Source organism: Vicugna pacos, chromosome 32, assembly GCF_048564905.1.
Source record: "Vicugna pacos chromosome 32, VicPac4, whole genome shotgun sequence".
In the NCBI taxonomy this organism is placed as follows: domain Eukaryota; kingdom Metazoa; phylum Chordata; class Mammalia; order Artiodactyla; family Camelidae; genus Vicugna; species Vicugna pacos.
The window spans coordinates 1,183,393-1,204,272 of record NC_133018.1 but is presented as its reverse complement, the minus strand read 5'-3'; the positions used below and the strand labels follow the sequence as shown (position 1 = coordinate 1,204,272).

Sequence of the window (20,880 nt, the reverse complement as noted above, 5' to 3'; positions counted from 1 at the left end):
TCTGGCTAGGACTTCCAATACTATATTGAATATAAGTGGTGAGAGTGGGCATCTTTGTCTTGTTCCAGATTTTAGTGGAAAGGTTTTCAGCTTTTCTTGGTAGAGTGTTATGCTGGCTGTGGGTTTATTATAAATAGCTTTTATTATGTTGTGGTATGTTTCCTATACACCCACTTTGGTAAGACCATGGGCTCAGTGCGTTCATGGGGCTGGGATAACGGTAGCAGAGGTAATGGCGGCAGTGGGAGGAGAGGGGCTGCCCCTCAGGAGCCAGTCATTTGCTCCCATCTCCCCTGTGGCCGGGGCTGGGAGCGGCCTCTGCTGCCCCAGGTTCACTGTACCCTCGTCTTTAGGTCAGTCACCTTAGGAGGCTGGGATGGTGTGGTCGGGGGCGGGGGCGGCAGGAGAGTGGCTTCCGCCTGCAAGCCCTTGGATTTAGTGCCATGTCCGCTGTGGCCTGGTCTGGGGGCAGCCTCTCCTCCCCCAGGTTTGCAGGACTCACATGTGTAGGTCAGCCTGCTCTCTGGAGGCCTGCGAGGTTTGGTCAGGGAGTGAGGAAGACTGCAGAGGTGGCGGTGGCAGCTTTGGTGGCAGGAGAAGGGGGCTGCCCTGTGCCTCCCTGTGGATTTGCTCCCATCTTCCCAGGGGCCTGGCCTGGTGGTGGCCTCTGCTGCCCCAGGTTCCCTGGAGGCTTGTCCTCAGGTCATGCTGCTCCTGAGAGGCGGGCACTGTGCATTCAGCATTTGGGGACTGCAGCAGTGACAGTGAGAAATGGGAGCAAATACCTGCTCTAGCACGTGGCAGCCCCAGTCCTGCTGTTGCCACTGCCGAGTCCCCTAGACCCCCCCCCCCGCCTGCCTCCCAGGAGCAGGCTGACAGGGAGAAGTGCTTTGCAAGCTGAGGAACTGCAGCTGCCTCCAGCCCCGCCTGCCCGCGCCCTGAGCCTGGGACGGCTGACTGAGTGCCCGCACTCGCTCAGGATCCTTGTCTGGTGGCTGTCGCCATGGTGATTGAAGCCTGGACAGCCCCGCCTGCACGGGGTGAGGGGTGAGGGGGTCAGCTCAGGTTAGGGGTGCACTCGGGGGAAAGGCCAAGGGGTGAAGGGCTGCTGGGAGTGAGGGGACCCCGCTGAGGGGTGGGCAGTCATCCCGGGGTGAGGGGGGATCATCTTGAGATGGTGAGGGGGACCCTGGGTGGGGCATGAGGGGTCAGCTTGGTTTGTGGGGAGTGTGAGGGCGGGGACCTCAGTGTAAGGAGAAGGAGCTTTGTCTTGGGGGTCCAGGTTGGGTACCAGGCCTGGCCAGAGGTGGGGAGGCGGTGACTGGGTGGGGGACTGTAAGCAGGGAGGTGGGGTTGGGGAGTGTGGCCTGGTCCAGGGCCCGTGGTGGTGCTGGTTGAGTATCAGGACCCAGTCGGTGGCAGGGTGGGGGCGTTGGGGCTGGGGATCTGGAGGGGCGGGCCACAGGGTAGGCCCTCCCCAGCCCGCCCAGAGCAGTGGAAGCTGGGCGGGGGAGCCCGGTTCTCCTGGACCAGCTACCCAAGGAGGAACACGGCCTGGGGTCTGGGCTGCCACTTTCTGTCGCCTCTTCTGCCTTCACCAGTCAGGTAAGGGGGCGCTGGTGGGGGCACGCAGGTCTGGGAGCTGAGTGAGGCCTGGGCTGCACTGTTGGGGAGGTGCACAGGAAGGGGTGTGTGGGTGAGATCCAGGCCGCACGTCCTGTTAGGACCCTGAAGTGGGTCCGGTCCCCCGCCCTGGTTCGTGGTGCCCCACCCCCCACATTAGTAGTCTCTGCTGCCGCTTATACCTGGGTTTGGGAAAGGGGGTGCAACTCCTGGAGGTGGGAAGCAGCTGGACAGCCAGGGAGCACCTCCCACTGGCCCTCAGGTCGTGGCCTTCCTGTGTAGGTGGACCAGCCTGGCAAGTGGAGGCCACCCCAGACATTCTGCTTCACAGTTGACCTGGGGCAGAATAAGGGGTGAGGCCTGGGCCTTTGGGAGCTGGTCTCCCTGCCACCGAGATCAAAAGCATTTGGCAAGTCTATTTTTAGTCTTTTGAGGAATCTCCCTACTGTTTCCCACAATGGCTACACCAAACTGCATTCCCACCACCAGTGTAGGAGGGTTCCCTTTTCTCCGCAGCCTCTCCAGCATTTCTCCTTTGTGGGCTTTTGAATGACGGCCTTTCTGACTGGTGTGAGGTGATACACGTTGTTGTAGTTTTGATTTGCATTTCTCTGGTAATTAATGATACTGAGGATTTTTTCATATGCCTATTGGTCATTTGTATGTCTTCATTGGAGAAAAGGTGTGTTGTATGAGCTGTTAATATATTCTGGAAATTAACCCCTTGTCAGTCTCATCTTTTGTGAATATTTTCTCCCACCTTGTAAGTTGTCCCTTTGTGTTACTTATGGTTTCATTTGCTGTGCAAAACCTGATAAATTCAGTTAGACCCATTTGTTTGTGTATTTGTGCCTTCGTGTCTGTTTGCTGGGGTAGACTGCCCTAGGAGGACGTTGCTGATTTGTGTCCCCGATGTTTTGCCCATGTGTTCTTCTAAGCGGCGTGTAGTGTCTTGTCTTAGGTTTAAGCCCTTAAGCGAGTTTGAATTTATTTTTGTGTATGGTGTGAGGGGGTATCCCAGCTTCATTGATTTCCGTACAGCTGTCCAGTTTCCCCTGCATCATTTGCTGAAGAGACTGTCTTTCCTCCACTGTATGTTGTTCCTGCCTCCTTTGTAGAAGACTAATTGACCAGAAGTTTTTGGGTTTTCTCTCTGGACTCTATTCTGCTCCCTTGATCCGTATGTTTTTTATTTTTTCCCCTCCTTTTCCAGTTTTATTAGGTAGAGTCACTATAGTTCGACCGCACATACACATTCTACTGCACATAGATGCGTATATACAGTATACTGCACTTTTTTTTTAGTTTCCATAAATGTACTCCTTAACATTTCTAAGAAGAGATTAGGGTTTTAAACTTACATAGTTATCAACGGAATAAAGCCAACTACAAAATAAGAATCAACAGAGTGCTGTGGTACGACCATAAAGGACAGTCAGATGTGCTTACACACATTGAAGAAATCAAAATGAAAATTAGTGCATTTGCGGCCTTATTATTACTGTTACTATTTTTTGGATTCCTCGTATAGATGATGTCATGTGGCATTTTTCTTTCTCTTTCTGGCCCACTTCACTTAGAATGACAATCTTCAGGTCCATCCATAGTGCTGCAAGTGGCGTGATTTTATTCTTGTTTTGTGGCTGAGTGCTGTTCCATTGTATATACACGTACCACAGTTTCTTTATCTAGGGAACTGTTGATGGACATTTGGGTTGTTTCCGTGTCTTGGCTGTTGTAAAGAGTGCTGCTGTGAACAGTGGGGTGCACGTGTCTTTCTGAATTTTATTTTTCTCCAGATAGTTCCCAGGAGTGGGATTGCTGGATCACGTGGTAGGTTTATTTTCATGTTTTTGAGGAACCTCCATACTGTCGTCCATCGTGGCTGCACCAATCTACACTCCCACCCACAGTGTTGGAGGATTCCCTTTTCTCCAACCCTCTTCAGCATCTGTCACTTGTAGACTTCTCAGTGATGGCCATCCTGGCTGGTGTAAGGCGATATCGCATTGTAGTTTTGATCTGCATTTCTCTGACAATGAGCGATGCTGAGCATTTTTTTTCATGTGTCCTGCTGGCCATTTGAATGTCTTCTGTGGAGAACTGTTTGTTTAGGTCTTCTGCCCATTTTTGGATTGGGTTGCTTGTTTCTTTGATATTAAGGTGGATGAGCTGTTTGTATGTTTTGGAAATTAGTCTCCTGTCAGTCACATCATTTGCAAAGATTTTCTCCCATTCCGTAGGTTGTCTTTGCGTTTCGTGGACGGTATCTGTAGTTGTGCAAAAAAGCCTTTGAGTTCAGTTAGATCCCACTTGTTTATTTTTGGTTTTATTTCCAGTAGTCCAGGAGCTGGTTCAAAAATACATTGCATTAATGTTATGTCCGCGAGTGTTGGGCCTGTGTTTTCCCCTAGGAATTTTACAGTATCTGGTCTTCCATTGAGGTCTTTAATCCATTTGGGGTTTATTTTTGTACATGGTGTTGGAGAATGTTCTGATTTCAGTCTTTTACAGGTTGCTTCCCAGTTTTCCCAGCACCACTTATTGAAGAGACTGTCTTTCCTCCATTGTGTATTCTTGCCTCCTTTGTCATGGGTTAATTGACTATACGTGCGTGGGTTTATGTCCGGAATTTCTGTCCTGTTCCATTGATCCTGTGTGTCTGTTTCTGTACCAACGCCATGCTGTTTTGATTGTAGCTCCGTAGTACTGTCTGAAGCCTGGGAGGGTTATTCCTCCAGCTTCGTTCTTTTTCTTCAGGAATGCTTTGGTAATTCCAGGTCTTCTGTGATTCCGTATAAATTTTAGGATGGTTTGTTGTAGTTCGGTGAAAAAATGTCCTGGGTAATGTGATAGGGGTCGCATTAAATCTGTAGATCACTTTGGGCAGCGTGGGCATTTTGACATTATTAATTCTTGGAATGCAAGAACACGGGATGTCTTTCCATTTCTTTAAGTTCTCTTTAATTTCCTTAGTCAGGGTTTTGTAAGTCTTCACACAGCAGTCTTTCACTTCCTGGGCCAGATATATTCCTAAGGGTTTTAATTTATGGATGCGGTTTTAAAAGGGATTATTACTTTTACTTTCGTGTAAAGAAATACCACAGATTTCTGTCAGTTGATACTGTCTTCTGCTGCCTGGCTGAATTGTTTGATTAGCTCTCGTTTTTCTGTGGAGGCTTTAGGATTTCTTACCTGTAGTTTTAGCATGTCATCCGCATATGATGACAGTTTTACCTCTTCTCTTCCAATTTAGATCCCCTTTATTTCTTTTTGTCGTCTAATTGCTGTGGCTAGGACTTCCACTGCTTACTATGTGGAATTGAAGTGGTGAGAGAGGCCATCCTTGTCTTGTTCCAGATATTAGCGGAAAGGCTTTCGGCTTTTCACTGAAGAGTATCATGCTGGCTGTAGGTTTGTCATAAATAGCTTTTATTATGTTGAGATATGTTCTGTCTCTACCCACTTTGGGAAGACGACGGGCTCAGTGTGGTCAGGGGGCTTGGGAGGAAGGTAGCAGAGGTAGCAGTGACGGTGGGGGGGGCTGCCCCTCGGGAGCCAGTCATTTGCTCCCATCTGCCCCGTGGCCTGACCAGGGGGTGGCCTCTGCCGCTCCAGGTTCACCGCACCCACGTTTTTAGGTCGGTGTGCTCCCAGGAGGCTGGCATGGTGCGGTCAGGGGGCAGGGGCAGCGGTGGCGGGAGTGGGGCTGCCCTGTGCAAGCCCTTGCGTGTACTCCCATTTCCCCAGGGCCTGGCTTGGGGGCGGCCTCTGCCGCCCCAGGTTTGCAGGGCTGACACGTGTAGGTCAGCCTCCTCCCTGGAAGCCTGCGCGGTTCGGTCAGGGAGCGGGGAAGACTGCAGAGGTGGCAGCTGAGGCGGCGGGAGAAGGGGGCTGCCCTGTGCCAGCCTGTGGGTTTGCTCCCGTCTCCCCCGCGGCCTGGCCCGGGGGCGGCCTCTGCTGCCCCAGGTTCGCTGGAGGCTTGTCCTCAGTCAGCCTGCTCCTGAGAGGCGGGCAGCGGCGCAGTGAGTGTGCTGGATAGAGGCAGCGACAACGGGAAATGGGAGGAAATCCCTGCTCTAGCAGGGGCAGCCCCAGGCCTGCCCACTCGCCACCGCAGCCGTGGCCCGGCCCGCGGATCGCACCCCGTCGATTGCACCCCGCCTGCCTGTCAGGAGCAGACTGACAGGGAGAAGCGCTTTCCAGGAAGCCGGGGCAGCAAGGCTGCCCCCAGGCCAGGCCATAGGATAGATGGGAGCAAGGCTCTCCCAGGGCAGCCCCCCTCCCCCACGGCCTCTGTGGCTGCCTGCTGTCCATCCCGGGGCTCGGCTGCACCCTCCCCTCTGGCAGCGCCATCGACCATCCAAGGCCCACTGGCTGGCGAGTGAGCGAGCAGTGTGCAGCCTGGGACCACCCTGACCCGTCGCCTCAGACGGAGGCCCTGGGCACAGCGGGGCAGGGCACCCAGGCGGGAAGTGGAACTGCGTCCAGCCCTGCCCGCCTGCACTCTGCCCGGGATCCCTGTCTGGTGGCTGTCACCACGGTGATGGGAGTGTGGAGCGCCCCATCCCCGCGGGGTGAGGGGTGAGGGGTGAGGGGTGAGGGAGGGTTCAGCTGAGGTAGCCAGTGCACTCTGGGTATGGGGGGTTCGCACAGTGAAGGGGGACAGGCTGAGGGGTGAGGGGGCCAGCCTTGGTGAGGGCCCCTTGGAGTTGAAGTACCAGGTGAGGGGTGGGGGGTAATCCCGGGATGAGGGGGGAGGGGTCTATCTCTGGATGGTGGGGGAACGTGGGGTGAGGCATGAGGGGTCAGCTTGGTTTTGTGGGGGCTGTAGCTTAGGACCTAGTGGGGCCTGGGGACAGGTACTTAAATGTGAGGAGAAGGAGCCTTGTCTTGGGGGTCAGGTAGGGGACCGGGCATGGCCTGGCGGGAAGGTTAGTGTGGGGGGGGGTGGGAGGGAGAGGAGGCAGTGACTGGGCGGCGGGCGGCGAGCAGGGGGAGTGGGGCTGGGGTGTGTGGCCTGCACCTGGTCGGTGGCGGGGTGGGGACCCGGCCGGCCCAAGCCTTGGGGACGTTAAGCCCCTGTGCGCACTCAGCCCTCCTGACTGGAAAGGGTACGTCTTTGCAGCTGGGTGAGGTTGGAAGTCTGGGCTCCTCTGTTTAACCTGGCTTGACAGGGGTGTGTGAACATGAGACACCGTTTTTTGTTTTCAGTTTGGTTTTCTGTATTGTTTGGTTGGGGAGTGCAAAAGTGCTAACATCCTTAAAGGTCAGAGCCTTGGGAATAGGCTCTCCTGTGTATTTCAGGTTAAAGGCAACACTGTTTTACAAAAGGTGCAGAGCTGGCAAGAAAGCAGGGCACCAGGGGGTTAGGGTCAGAGGAACAGGTGTAATGTGGAGTTAGATTTTTTCTTTTCTATTACAATCACATGTGCCCTTGAAGGTATGATGGTGATGCGGTCCTCAGTCCGTGAAAAGGTATAAGGTATTTGATGTGTTGATTCTCAGCTGATCTGTGGGGGATTTAACAGTGTACTTAAGATGAGTGACAGTGCGCGAAGACCTGCTGGGGTTTACGGGTGGATGATGTCGTAAGGGTTCAGAGGAGTTGTGGCCCCTGCCGTCACGGTGACCGTGAACTCTTCCTCACCTGCATCACTGTCCTCGTCACTGCTGTCAGCATTTATTACTTAGATGACTCTTTGTCAGGCACTGGACCAGATCCTTTGCACGCCTGGCTACAATTCATCCACTCAAAAATCCTATGAGATAGTTATTAGCATCTCCTTGTTTTTTATCAGTTAGAAAAATTAAGACTTAGAGAAGTTAGTTTATTTCAGGTCACACAGCCAATAAATGATAAAGCTGAAACCCAGGCTTTCTCCCCGTGAGTCATGTGTAACTGTCACAGCGACTGTCTCCTGTGGAAGAGACACGGCTTCAGTCTGGCTTGGGAGGAAGGTCAGGTCTTAATATGCAAAGTCTGTCCAACGTGGTGGTCATCATTAACTTCAGAAATAGCGTCCCGAATGCCAGCGTGGGATGGATTTTTCCACATCATTCAATAAATAGAATATATGAAAGGCAAGTACCTTTATGGGGAAATTTGCCTTAGTGCAGAATCAGGTTAAGGATTATTGCAAGAGCCTACATTTTCAGAATGTCTTACGCTGACTGTTATTTCTGGGGGAGTTTGGTGATGAGGTTGAGGTAGCAAAGAACAAGAGAACATTGCAGGACTTTTCTATTTTTTGGACCAAAGAGAGAGAGGGGGATTTTGTGTGTGATTTGATGAGACATTTTTCTTTCCTTTTTTTTTTTTTTTGAGACTTGCTTACTGATTACACTTGCCGAATTCTTCCATAAAGGAAGAACAACCAGAGGTCTTCTCTTGTGTCTTAAGGCAGTGTGTCGGTTTTGTTTAAAATTTGGGAGTTGAGCAGATTTCCCCTGTGGTCAAAAACTGATGAGTCAGCTAGCATCTCCATACCGATATTTCCCTCTTCAACCTCCCCCAAAATCCCAGACAGGAAACTTGGCCCAAGCCACTGGTGTGCATGCCCATTCCCAGTGCTCCCAGACCTCTCTCAGTTAGAACCTGCTGCTGCCACACAGGTCCACAGATGTTTGAAGCCCTGCCCTCACTGTTCCGGGCTCCTGCCTGCCTCCCTGATAAGGTAAATGGAAGTTGCATGCATGGGGGAGGGGCGCTGGCTGCTTTCCTTGAGCTGAGACACCGGTGTCCTGAGTGTTCTTTTCTTTTTTTTTTTGATTGAGTTATAGTCAGTTTACAATGTTGGGTCAATTTGCAGTGCAGAGCACAATTTTCAGTCATACATGAACATACATGTGTTCATTGTCACATACTTTTTCACTGTGAGCTACCCCAAGGTCTTGTGTATATTTCCCTGTGCTATACAGTATAATCTTGTTTATCTATTCTACATATGCCTGCCAGTGTCTACAAATTTCAAACTCCCAGTCTGTCCCTTCCCACCCACCTGCCCCCGTCAACCACAAGTTTGTATTCTATGTCTGTGAGTCTGTTTCTGTTTTGTATTTATGTTCCTTTTTTTTTTTTTTAAGATTCCACATATGAGTGATCTCACATGGCATTTTTTTTCTCTTTCTGGTTTACTTCACTTAGAATGACGTTCTCCAGAAACATTCATGTTGCTGCAAATGGCGTTACGTTGTTGGTTTTTATGGCTGACTAGTATTCCATTGTATAAATATACCACTTCTTCTTTATCCAGTCATCTGTTGATGGACATTTAGGCTGTTTCCATGCTTGGCTACTGTAAATAGTGCTGCTGTGAACATTGGGGTGCAGGTGTCTTGTTTGAAGTAGGGTTCCTTCTGGATATATGCCCAGGAGCGGGATTCCTGGGTCATACTGTAAGTCTATTCCTCGTCTTTTGAGGAATCTCCATACTGTTTTCCACAGTGGCTGCACCAGACTGCATTCCCACCAGCAGTGTAGGAGGGTTCCCTTTTCTCCACAGCCTCTCCAGCATTTGTCATTTGTGGACTTTTGAATGATGGCCATTCTGACTGGTGTGAGGTGATACTTCACTGTAGTTTTGATTTGCATTTCTCTGACAATTAGTGATATTGAGCATTTTTTTCATGTGCCTATTGATCATTCGTATGTCTTCATCGGATAATTGCTTGTTTAGGTCTTCTGCCCATTTTTGGATTGGGTTGTTTGTTTTTTTCTTACTAAGTCGTATGAGCTGCTTATATATTCTGGAGATCAAGCCTTTGTCAATTTCATCTTTGGCAAAAATTTTCTCCCATTCCGTAGGTGGTGAATTTGTTTTGCTAATGGTGTCCTTTCCTGTGCAAAAGCATGTAAGTTTAATTAGGTCCCATTTGCTTATTCTTGCTTTTCTTTCTATTGCTTGGGTAGACTGTCCTAGGTGTCCTGAGTATTCTGATGGAAACTCCCCAGGTAGGGCTATTCAAGGAGGAAGGACAAGCCTGGGCAGCCGAGAACCTGAAATTGGAGAGACTGAGCCATATTAACACTAGGGGAAGGGTGCCTGTTTTTCCCATGGATTGCCAGTAATCACAAAAATGCTTGATTCCTCCTAGATTGCATTCAGTTGTGCTGCATTTAAGCATCATACGTTTATCCTTTTCCTTGACGTTTGGAGGGTATGGTTAGTATGGTGATAGAGCACAGTGGTGAGTGCTGAGGCAGCCTGCCAGGTGTGTGGGATTTGAAATAAATCCTAAAGCTGAAGATGTGGGATTTCTTTTTCCTGCTCTACTTTCAAAGCCATAGGAATTCAAATAGTTTAATAAGATTATAAGTTACTCCTGTGAACTTAGTACATCACTTGGCAAGAGGTCTTTGCCAGAGTGGGCTGAGTCTTAGCCAACAGATAAGTGAAAATCCAGAATGTTGGCACATAAAGGTAAGGCTCCTTTGCAGCGTGGACAGACCCACGCAAGGTGTGAAGACGAGGACAGCTTGCTCCAGGAGAAGCCCAGCCTCGGGCCGAAGTGCACTCCTGAGGGAGGCTGCTGCATGGGCTCTTCTTACTTTGTTCTGGGACTAGTGCCGGGCTGAGTTCTGATGGGGCGCATGCCGTGGGCTTGCCCCAGGGGATCGAAGCCCAGCCCAGCCCCTGTGCCGTCCTGGAAATGGGGGGGGGGCACAAAGCAGCATGTGAGCATCACACAGAGCAGGTTAGAAGAGACTCTGAAGGAACGAGCAGGGGAATCTCTGGGCGGTGAGATGGCTGGCCGCTTTTGTTTCTTCTGTGATTTTCTGTGTTTGCCCAATATTTCTATAATAGACATGACCTGAATTTATAACTATATTTTCAAAATATTCAAAAAGAGATCCATTCGAAGAAAACGAGATGAGGGGAGGGATAAATTAAGAGTCTGAGAGTAACAGATACACACTATATATATAAAATAGGTAAACAATGAGGTCCTGCTGTAGAGCACAGGGAACTATGTTCAGTACTTGCAGTGGCCTATAGTGGAAAAGAATCTGAAAAAGTCTAGACATGTATGTACGGCTGAATCACCCCGCTGCACACCTGAAACAGCATTGTAAATCAACTAGGCTTCAATTTAAAAAAAAGAAAATGAGGTAAACTTGTGTAAAATGAACCTAAAACAGGGAAGGAAAAGAGGGAGGGAGAAAGAAAAAGAACTCTTGTAGAAGTATTTGGGATGCTGAATCACCGTCCTGGTTTCTCATCTTGTTTTCTCATTCTGAAAACCACACATTTGTTTATTATCCAGTGCTAAAAAGAAGGGAGAAGAAAACATTTATGAGGCGTTGACTTAGCTGAAAATAAGTAAAGACTGAAAATAAGGCCTCCTTTCTGCACTCAGGGTGGCTTAGCGAGGGAGTGCGACACACATACGCATGTGTGTGGTCATTAAGCGTCAAACTTTTATGTTTGTCCATGTGCCAGGCACTGTGCTCGGTTCTGTGATTCACAGAGAAGTACATAGAGGTTGTTGCCCTGAAAGGGCTGACCATGTAGTAGAAAGAAAAAAAAGTTAAACTGGTGATTACAGTATAGTCAGCAAGTGTCACAGTAAGGGCAGGACCAGGGCGGCCTGGCAGCACAGAGCAGCACTGAGCCCTGACCTGGGAGGAGTAGGGGTGGTTCATAGGAAGAAGTGATGCCCAAGCTGCATTTTGAAGGATAAGGAACATCTAGCCCGGGCGAGGGGGTGGTGGGGAGCAGTAGCATGTCAGGCTCCAAGGATGTACAAAGGAAGGAGGCAGGAGAGTGCTGTGGCTTATGGGAACTGCAAGTCACCCCGTATGGCACAGCCGTATCTGGGATGGGCAGCCCAGAGTGATGAGTTAGAGCGGCCAGGTCGTGAGGGGTCACGTGCTGTGCTAAAGCCTTTGAGTTCCACCCCAAGTAATCGGAGGACTTTAAAGAAGGAGCATGGCATAGACAGGTGAGCATTACAGAAAGATTCTTTTAGCAATATTGTGCCCCAGTGAGGCAGACTAATTAGGAGAGGAGACTAAGGCAGTAATCTGTGCAAGAAATGAAGTCTCGAATAAGATAGTAACAGGGGAAATGACGAGAATCAAAGAATACTAAGGATATTGATTCAAAAGAATTTGATTGATGGGCTGTGGGACGGGGGTTAAGGGGAGTTGAGACGGCCCCTCGATTTCTGGCTTGGACAGCTAGATGAATGATGGTAGTATTCTCTGAGGGGGGAGGAATGTGGAGATACTAGTCAGAGCATGTAGAGTTTATCATGCCCATTGGACACTATATAAAAAACCTGAAAGCAAACTCTAGACTTGGAGCTCAAGAAAGAGATGTAGGCTCAAGAGTTATTGGGGGCCCATCACAAGCAGGTTGCAGCTGAACTTTTTTGGCAATGAGATTACGCAGAGGGAGCGAGAAGAAAAGAATGCAGAAGACCATGAGGAACATGAATTTTAAGAGGCAGCCGAAGTAGAGGGAGCCCGCCAAAGAGCACAAGCTGGGTTCGGGGCGCTGGGGCAAAGCCAGGTGTATATGGGATCTCGGGTAAGGCTCACTGTCCAGTCAGCCATCCATGGAAGAAAGGGCAAAGAGCGCATGATGAGTGGCAGAAGTGCCCACGCCAGCTGAGTTTGCCTCTAAGTAAAATCTCCCTGGGCATATGTCTGCTGACACTTCATTTCCAGAACGTCTGGGAATACAAGTTGCTTTCTGTTTGTTTAACTGGACATATTGCCTCCTCAAACAAAATCAGGGTTCTGTTGGTAAAGACCATGAGGAAAGCGATTTGGGGAAGGCAGAGGACATTGTTGGCTGTGCAGGGGGAGCCAAGGGAAGCAGGACTCCCTGTGGAGAAGGACTGGTCACTCACCAGTTCAACAAAGATTTCAGAGCCCTCTGTGTGTAGGCTACTCCCAGGCTGATGCTTCAAAGAAGTCCAGAAAGGCAGTGAATGACACTGTGTAGGTAAAGCAACCAGGGGTCCACTTGTGAACTTGGGGTGCTTGTAGGAGAGGCTGATTGCTGTGCATCCAGAAGTGAAGCGGGGAGGACGTGAAGGCAGGGAGTGTACACTAGTCTGGAGGATTTGAATTTGAGTGTAAAGGGAGTGAGACAAGGTTGCAGCCAGAGGAGAGCAGCCAGGATGAAGTGGTGTCAGAAGGAAGGGTGTCAGGAAAGAAACGAACATGCTCATGTTCCCAAGGTAGAGTCAGATGAAAGAGTATGATGATCCCGGTCAAGCGATAACCAATGGAGAGAGGACTCCAGGCGGGCGTGTGTTGGAGAAACACAGCATAGTTTAGCTGTGCATTAGAGAGGAGGAGAGACCCCCAGACCAGAGAGAAGGGTGGGAATCAGTACTCAGTTCACAGTGGGAAAGGCAGCAAATGAAGGGCCTGCCCATCCCTCCGGGAAGCAGGAGGCAAAATGCAGAGATTGTCAGGTAGGAGACTTGAGGAGATAAGTGAAATCTTAAAACAGGCAGTGTCTGGAGAGTAGTCAGGAGCTCTTCTTTGGAACTGGGCAGCCTTATGCTCACATCCTGGTCCTGCCCCTTAACTGACCATCTGAACTTGGACGAGTTATTTAACCTCTCTGTGTCTCATCTGTGAAATGAGGGTAATAACAGAAGCCTGTTACTTGGAGTTGTTGGGAAAACTAAATGAGTTGGTTAATGTAGTACTTACTACTGTGCCTGGCACAACAAAAATGCTCTATGTGTATTAATACAATAATTTTATTGGCAGGACTAAGAGCAAATGCAGTCTGGGGTCATGTAAACTCCAAGATGTAAGTGGTTGATGGAGAGTCTGAGCTTGGCCAAGGAAGCACTGTGTTCTCTAGGACAGAAGGAATCAAGGAAATCCTCAGAGAGGAGAGACACGTGGTTGATACACAGGGTCATGGAGAGCCCATCTCAGGTAGAACAAACACTGGGCAGAGGCAAGAGGCTGTGGAAGAGCGCGCTCTCTGTAGACCTGAGAGGGAGCCGGTGAGGCTCTGGGAGTGGTGTGTGTGTGGGAAGGCTCCTCCCGCCTCCAGTGAGGGAGGAATGAGCAGGCGGTGCAGAGCGGTGAGCCCTAGACTTTGCAGGGCCTTGAGTGCTGAAATTCTGCACTGTGGCCGCAAGAAGTTTGGAAGCAGAGCTGTGACAGGGTCGGCTCTGCCTTTTGTGCTCCTGCTGGTGAGAGTAGCTGATGAGGATAATGGTAGTAATAAGAACAATGGTAATGATGCTACATTTATGGAGTGTGTGCTACGTGCCCAGCTCCCTGCAAGGTGCTACGTTTTGGTCACTGCTCACAACTGCCCTGTGAGAGAGGTCCTGTCACTTCCCCATTTCTCAGATGAGGAGGCCGAGGCACACAGAGCGAGTCAGTGGAGGACACACAGCTGGTGAAGCTGGGCAGTCTGACTCCATCCCCTGCTCCCGTGACCACCACGTTGTCACCACCTCTCCCGTGAGGGCGTGGCTCAGAGGAGAGGACGACAGGTGGAGGAGGGGGTGATGACCTCAGCTAGAGCCCGGGCAGCTTATTGACAGTAGCTCTTCTTAGTCAAGGAGAGCGTGGCTCCCCTGCAAGGGTCTCAGGGGGATGGGGGATGTGTTATGGAGACGCCCGGCTCTCCCAGAGCCCAGCTGATAGCGGGGCCTGTGGCTGGATTCATGGGGCTGCGTGCTGCCAGGCAGTTGTGCTGTTTCTGTCTGGGAACACAGGGCTTTGCCTGTATGTCATCCCCCAGTCTGACTAAATGGCCAGGCTCTTAGTTTCACTCCCCTGTGACTTTGGCTGGTCCTGGCTCTACCTGGCTGAGAGGTCTGAGGCCCACCCCACTTGACCATTCAGTCCCTGGGTTGTAGGAACGTTCTCAATGTGGATGATCCAGGGGTTCAGCCCAGCCCGGGTGGGCCCCTCAGTTCACTCTGAGGCTGGGATGGAGGTGGGGAGGGGTACCACAGGCAGGGAGGCAGCTGCTCTCAGAGCTCCTGTGATCTTCAGTCAGTGGAGCTGGTCACCCTCCTGCAGGCCCTGCCAGCGCCCGGGTTCTGACTGTGTTTTCGTTGTCAGCATCGTGTGGGCTCCATCCTCTCAGTCTCCAGCTCTACCCTGGCCTTCAAGGTTCCCATCACCATGACCATTGCAGCAGCTGCTGCATTCACTCTATATCTGGTCTTCCCTTCCCATTTCATCTTGTCTCCTCTTAAGTGTTACTCTTTTTAAAAAAAACTTACTGGCTTACTACTGCCAAGCCTTCAACAGGTGTTCTCTAATTCGTCTTACTGCGGTCGGCTCACAAGGCCATCCAGCCTGGGACTGATCACTGCCTCAATTCCCCACTATCAGGCCAGGGTAACCCTCCTCTGTCACCACCTTCCAGGATGCACGCAGTGCAGGCACTTCCGTCTATGCTTCCGCTCCTTCCCCCACACCTGGCGGCTCGCCTGGCCCTGAGGACGGCTGACTCCAGACCCTGTCGGCCCCTCTCCTCCAGACAACTCCGTTAGTCTTGGTTCTCCAGTTAGACTGTTGGACTGTTGGAAGCACCCCTCTGTCAGGATGTCTCCAACCTGTATGCAACCAAACACATAACACAATTTGGGAAATTTAATATTCAGTGATTAATGGCTAGATTTATGATCCTTTGGCTTTGGATTTTTTTTTCTTTCAAACTTCTAATTGCACTTTTTAAAGAACATTCCATAGAAGCCCTCGGACTGTGATGTTTGAATATGTGTTAGAGGCAAAGCCAAGTGAGAGGTTTCAGTCCTGATCCCGTTAAAGACGTGCCCATTCTCTCTCTGCTTTTGTTTTGGCCTCTTTTTTAAGCACCATCTTACTTCCTGTTGTTTACCCCGAAGTACCTTCCATGGAGAAGTGCTGGAGTCAGTGATGGGGTAAATCACCCTTCTGGGTGAGGAGTGTGTCACAAGTGGTCATCTCACTCCTGTTTGCCCTCTAGCTACACGTTTATATTGGTGCCTATTTTGAAGTGACTTTTATTACTTGCTGACGATTAAGGTTATTAGCCTAGAGCCCTAGAAAATCTTTGGTTGGACAAAAATGTTTTTCCTGCTCAGTTTCTTTCTACTCTTCCAAGTGTTTGCCACCCCCTCCAGCGGTGTGTTTCTTTCAGGGTCCTGCCTACCCACCTGTCCGTTCTTTCAGACTTCCCTGCAGACACAGCGCCCCCAAACACAGCGAAGAGGAAGGCCTTTGGGTGAACTAGCAGCTGTCCCTTGTTTTCGGGGCGTATAGGAGATCTGTGTTGCTTTGGTTTTCTCCAAAGAAGTTGAAATAGACCCAGAAAAGCTTTGCCAACTGCTGTAGGAGCAAAACCAAATCAACTTTGGTTTTTCCTTCTCAGTACAAATATTTTTCTACCAGTCGTGACTGGCTTTCATTCACAGACGGTTTACACAATTATTATTGTAATAATTCAGTAATTCCTCAGACAGGTACTCTTGGGGGAAAAAGAGGAAAACTGCTTAGAAATAAGATGTGGTAGAAGACATAATGTGGTACATAAAAGTGAGAAATTTTACCATGCACAGCTCTGTGCCCCCCACAGTAGACCAAAGGGAAATGGCTGGATGGTGGGATGGCATCATTTTGTTTCTTTAATGGAAGTATATGGACTCAGTGTTTTAGAAATGGAAAGATAATTATCAGGGAAACATATGTGGGATAACAACTTAATTATTAGAAAAAATAGAATTTTAAACTTTATCAATCCAGCAAAGAAGAAATGAATAAAAATAAATGCAGTGACAATTAGTGTAATTAAGAGAAAACAGATATGATGAAAGTAAACCAAATATAGTCTGATCACAACAGAAGTGAATTTATTGAGATCACTTTTCAAATGACAGACTTAGATTGGTTAAAAAACCAAAAATCCAATTTTAAGTTATTTGTTGGGAACACAGCTAAAACCAAATGAAAACAACTAAAAACATTGAAGGTGAAGAAATGGACAAGGACATGCCAAGCATGAGCAAATAAAAGGAAAGCAGAAGTGGGGATATTAACATTAGCTTAAATGGAACCCGAGACCAAAATTATTAAATAAGAAAAAAGATACAAGAGTACAATTCACAAGGACACTATTACACACATATCCTTTGTACACTGGCCACCATAGCTATGGAAATTTTAAGGCAAAAAATAAAAAGAACTACAGGAAAATATGATTAATCTATAACCATATTAGGGGATTTTTTTCATAATTTGACAAAGTAAACAATGATATACGGTGGTAATAATATAATGCTTTTCTACTCTGTAAACAGAAAATGCACATTTTCTCTTGTGTCTACAGAACGTTTATTAAAAAGTTATTTCTGTAGCCATAGGCAAAAACTTGATACATTTGGGAGTGGAGGAAAGATATTTTACTCATCCCATATTTTGATCCTAGTGTGATAAAGTAAGAATGTGCAATGAATAAAACATTAATAATTAAAATATAAATACTTAAACTTAAGAAAACCTCTTTTAGATGATTCCTGGGTCAAATTGAAAATCAAATCCAAAATGACATTATTTGGAAATTAACAATACTTACATCTAAATTTATGGGGAAATAATATATTCAGAAATAATTTATAGCCTGTTACTTCAATACTATATTTTAAAATAATGAAAATAAACTAAGTATTGCATCTAAGAAAAAAATAAAATTTCTATCAGCAGGCATTAAGGAGATCAACACACAACTGCATGTCTTGTCTTCTATATTCTAATCTTACGGTTACCAGGGAAAGGAGGTGGGAAGGGATAAATTTGGGATTTGCAAATATTAGCCATTATGTGTAAAAAGATTGAAAAAATTTCATATGTATAGCACAGGCAACTACGTTCAATCTTACAATAACCTTTAATGAAAATGAATACAAAAATGCATATATGTATGTATAAGTATGACTAGGACATTGTGCTGTACACCAGAAGTTGACACGTTGTAACTGACTACTTCCATAAAAAAAGTCTGAGAATAGCTTCTTTAAAACACTGCATCTCAGAAATAATTTGTTCGAATAGTTTTAAATACAAAAAGACAAGCATCTTTATGTAATCATGTCAAATTGTCACTTTTTTCTTATTTACAGAAAAACACGTGGCAGCAAGTGTGTTAGGTCAACTGGCTGACTGTCTTTATGTGTAAAACCAAACCAAACAAAAAACCCAACCGTCTGCATCTACCGGAGGTGAGTGGAAACCTAACGGGCTCTGGTTCCCGCTGCAGGAGCAGCGGGGAGAGCGGACTAACCCAGGCGGGCGCTGGCTGTGGCGCGCACGCGCGCGCGGCTGGGGGCGGGGCGGCGGCAGGCTCGCGCCCGGGCTCTCCCGGCGCCGCGCCGGCGTTTGGGGCTTTCAGCAGATCGGGCGGCGGCGGCTGAGGCGGCGGCGGCGGCGGCTGAGGCGCGACGTGTGAGGTCCCAGGCGCGTCTGCGGCTGCTCCGGGCTCCTGCTGAGAAGGGAACGACAGCAGCCTTGAGACCGCCGAGCACACCCCCAGCTGCTTGCCACACCGCCCGCCCTCCCTTTCCAGCTGCGGGTGCGGGGCGGCCCCGAGCGGAGCCCCGCGCTCCAGCCTCGCTCCGCCGCAGCCCTCGGGGGCCCACAGAGCCCCGCGCCCGCCCTTCCTCTCGCCTCTGCGTCCGCCGGTCGGAGCGGCGTCGGTCCGGGAGGTCTCTGGGCGGCGGCGGCGGCCGCTCGTCCGGCTCCACCGTGTCCGCGGGCGGAGGCTCCGGGGCTCCGCGGAGGACGTCCGAGCTGGAGCTCTTGGGGGAGCAGAGCGGTGAGTGCGGCGCCCCTCTCCTGGCCCCCGGCCGCGGCCGCCCGGCTGCGCCGCGCGTGCGGCCCCGCCGTCCGCGGAGCCTCCCTGCCGGCCTCGCGCCCGTGCTCCGCCCCACCCCCGGTCCTTGCCCGTGCTCGCCGCCCCGTCTCAGACCCCGGGTCCTCCGGGCGCCCCCGGTGCGTCGGGCTGCTGTGACCCTTCCGTCCCCGACGCCGCCCGCTCCCGTGGACCTGCCCTCCAGATCCTCACCCCGCCCGGCCCAGCCTCCCGTCCATCCCTTTCCTCCCTGTCTCCGGCGTCTCCCGACCCCCCGCGCCCTTCTTGGAGCCGCACCCTTGTTCCCGCTCCGCTTCCGGTGCGTCAGCTCTGCGGCGAGGCCACCGGGAAGCCCCACTCGGGGACCGGCCCCCTTCAGCCTGGCGCGGGGAGGGTGGGATCCAGGCGTCGCTTTCCCCTGAGGCTGGGCCCGGACAAGTGCGGGCCTTACGGAAGGCGGAAAGTGGGGTCCTGTGACATTGTCGGATGGTTTTCCCCTGGGTAGGGGCTTGCTCTGGGTTCCAGGGGATATATTTTCGGAGGTGACTGGAGGACGGAGCGGTCGGGGAATGAGGGAGTGGCGGCGGCAGTGGCGATTTGTGGCCCTTGGGTTAGGCTGTGGCTTGTTGGAAAACCTGGTTTTTTGTCTTGACTTTCATCCCCGGCAGTTCGTTTGGCAGTGTTGAAGGTTTTCCAGTCTCTGCCAGATGCTGTATCGTGATGCTTTGACTTGGAATTTTTCACGTCACCTCATTTTTCTCTTTACAACATGAAGCTGTGTCTGATTATCCTCGCGGTGCAGACGGCAGGGATTACTGGGGAAATGAGATTTACTCCGTTTCTTGACTGTTTTCCAGTGATATAGTTAGGATTCCTGAGAGAAAAGGCAGAACGAACATCTTTGTTTTGTAGGATTTCCTTTGGAATTAGGGAGTATTAGAGGGGGAATTGATTTATCATTTATTTATCTAAATTAGATTTAAATGTTATGCCATTTTGGCTAAATGATTCTTTTTGGTTAACATTTCATAGTATCTGGTGAGTGAAGTTTTTATGCCATTTACCTCTCAGGCTTCTGTCGCTGTATTCTATATGAGGTATAACATTCTAATTTCATGATGGCTGTCTCTAAATATTTCTTGTGATAGTTGTGCTTTTATGCTGTATTAAGCAAACTTCACACTGTATAATTTAGAGATGATCATCCTCTGTTGTTTTTCTCACACTTTTCCTGACTGTCTTTAAAGTTGAGACATTGAGGTATTAGTTCTTCCAGAGTCATCAGACATTGAGTTGCCTGCTAGGTTAAAGTTTTAGGTTAGGTTATAAGACATTTCTTTCTTTTAACTGGAAAGAAGGTAGCTGATAGAAATCCAGAGCTTTTATTACCACCTTGAACTAATTTATATGGCTTTAAAAGTAGGTTAATAGTAGTTGCAAAATTGTTTCCAGTTAGACCTGAGAAATCATTTTTCTCCATTCATACATAATTTTTCCTCCCTGCCTTTTAACCAAGTCTCCTCTTTGCCTATTTTTCCAGAAGTAAATATGAACTTGTTTTTTCAGTAACTTAGTAAGACTTTTAAAGTGGATCCTTGTTCAGATATTTTATGACAACTTCAAGACATTGCCATACATAAGATACAGCCTTTTGGTCATTATTGTTAAGTATGGTTTGAAGTGCTTGTTGTGTCGTCTAGGGATGTTACTGCCTGCCTTATGTTGTGATGCAGAGCTGTTTAGTGTGCATGAAAAATCCATTAATCTCTGTCCTAGGAAGATTTTAGTATGAATACACGATTACTTAAGTATTTGCATGTTTCCTTTGAATGTCTTCAGTATTTATGTTCTAATTCACATTGCAGAGTTTTATGGCTTTTCATTTCTTTAAGTCTTTACTAACTTCCCCCGCTTCCACTGTAATTCCTGAAACCATCTTAGTGGTTTTTTTTTTTTAAGATTTGATTTTTTTCAGAACGGCCTGAGATTTACAGAAAAATTAAGATCATGCAGAGGGTTCCCATGTATCTTCACCGTGTTCCTTTGTTATTACCATCTTACATTAGTATGGTACTTTGATTATAGTTAATAAACTGATATTGATACATTACTAACTATAATTAATATGGCCTATAGTTTATTCAGATTTCTTTAGTTTTTATCTTTTCTTATTTCACCATTCAGTTAGGTATACCACATTACATTTAGTTGTTGTATCTACTTAGATGCCTCTTAGATTTTTTTTTGGTAATTCATTTACATGCTTTTGAACTCTGGAGCTGTGAGATTAATTATCTTTTGAGGCCATTGTATTGATAAGTGATGCCATCCAGTAGCTTTAACAATGAAAGATCGATCTGTTTTCACAATGTCTGTAGCTTTCTTGTGCACTTCAAACCATACTTAACAATAATGACCAAAAGGCTGT

General features: G+C 48.7%; 1 protein-coding gene across 1 annotated transcript in view; it reads left to right on the top strand.

Annotated features, from left to right (window-relative positions):
- LOC107035079 (uncharacterized) overlaps positions 1-20,880 on the top strand; it is a 144,316-nt gene that overhangs the window by 5,863 nt on the left and 117,573 nt on the right. Inside the window, exon 2 of the mRNA XM_072953192.1 lies at positions 17,725-17,823. The gene's annotated coding sequence lies outside the window, so the exon portion shown is untranslated. The remainder of the gene's footprint in view (positions 1-17,724; positions 17,824-20,880) is intronic.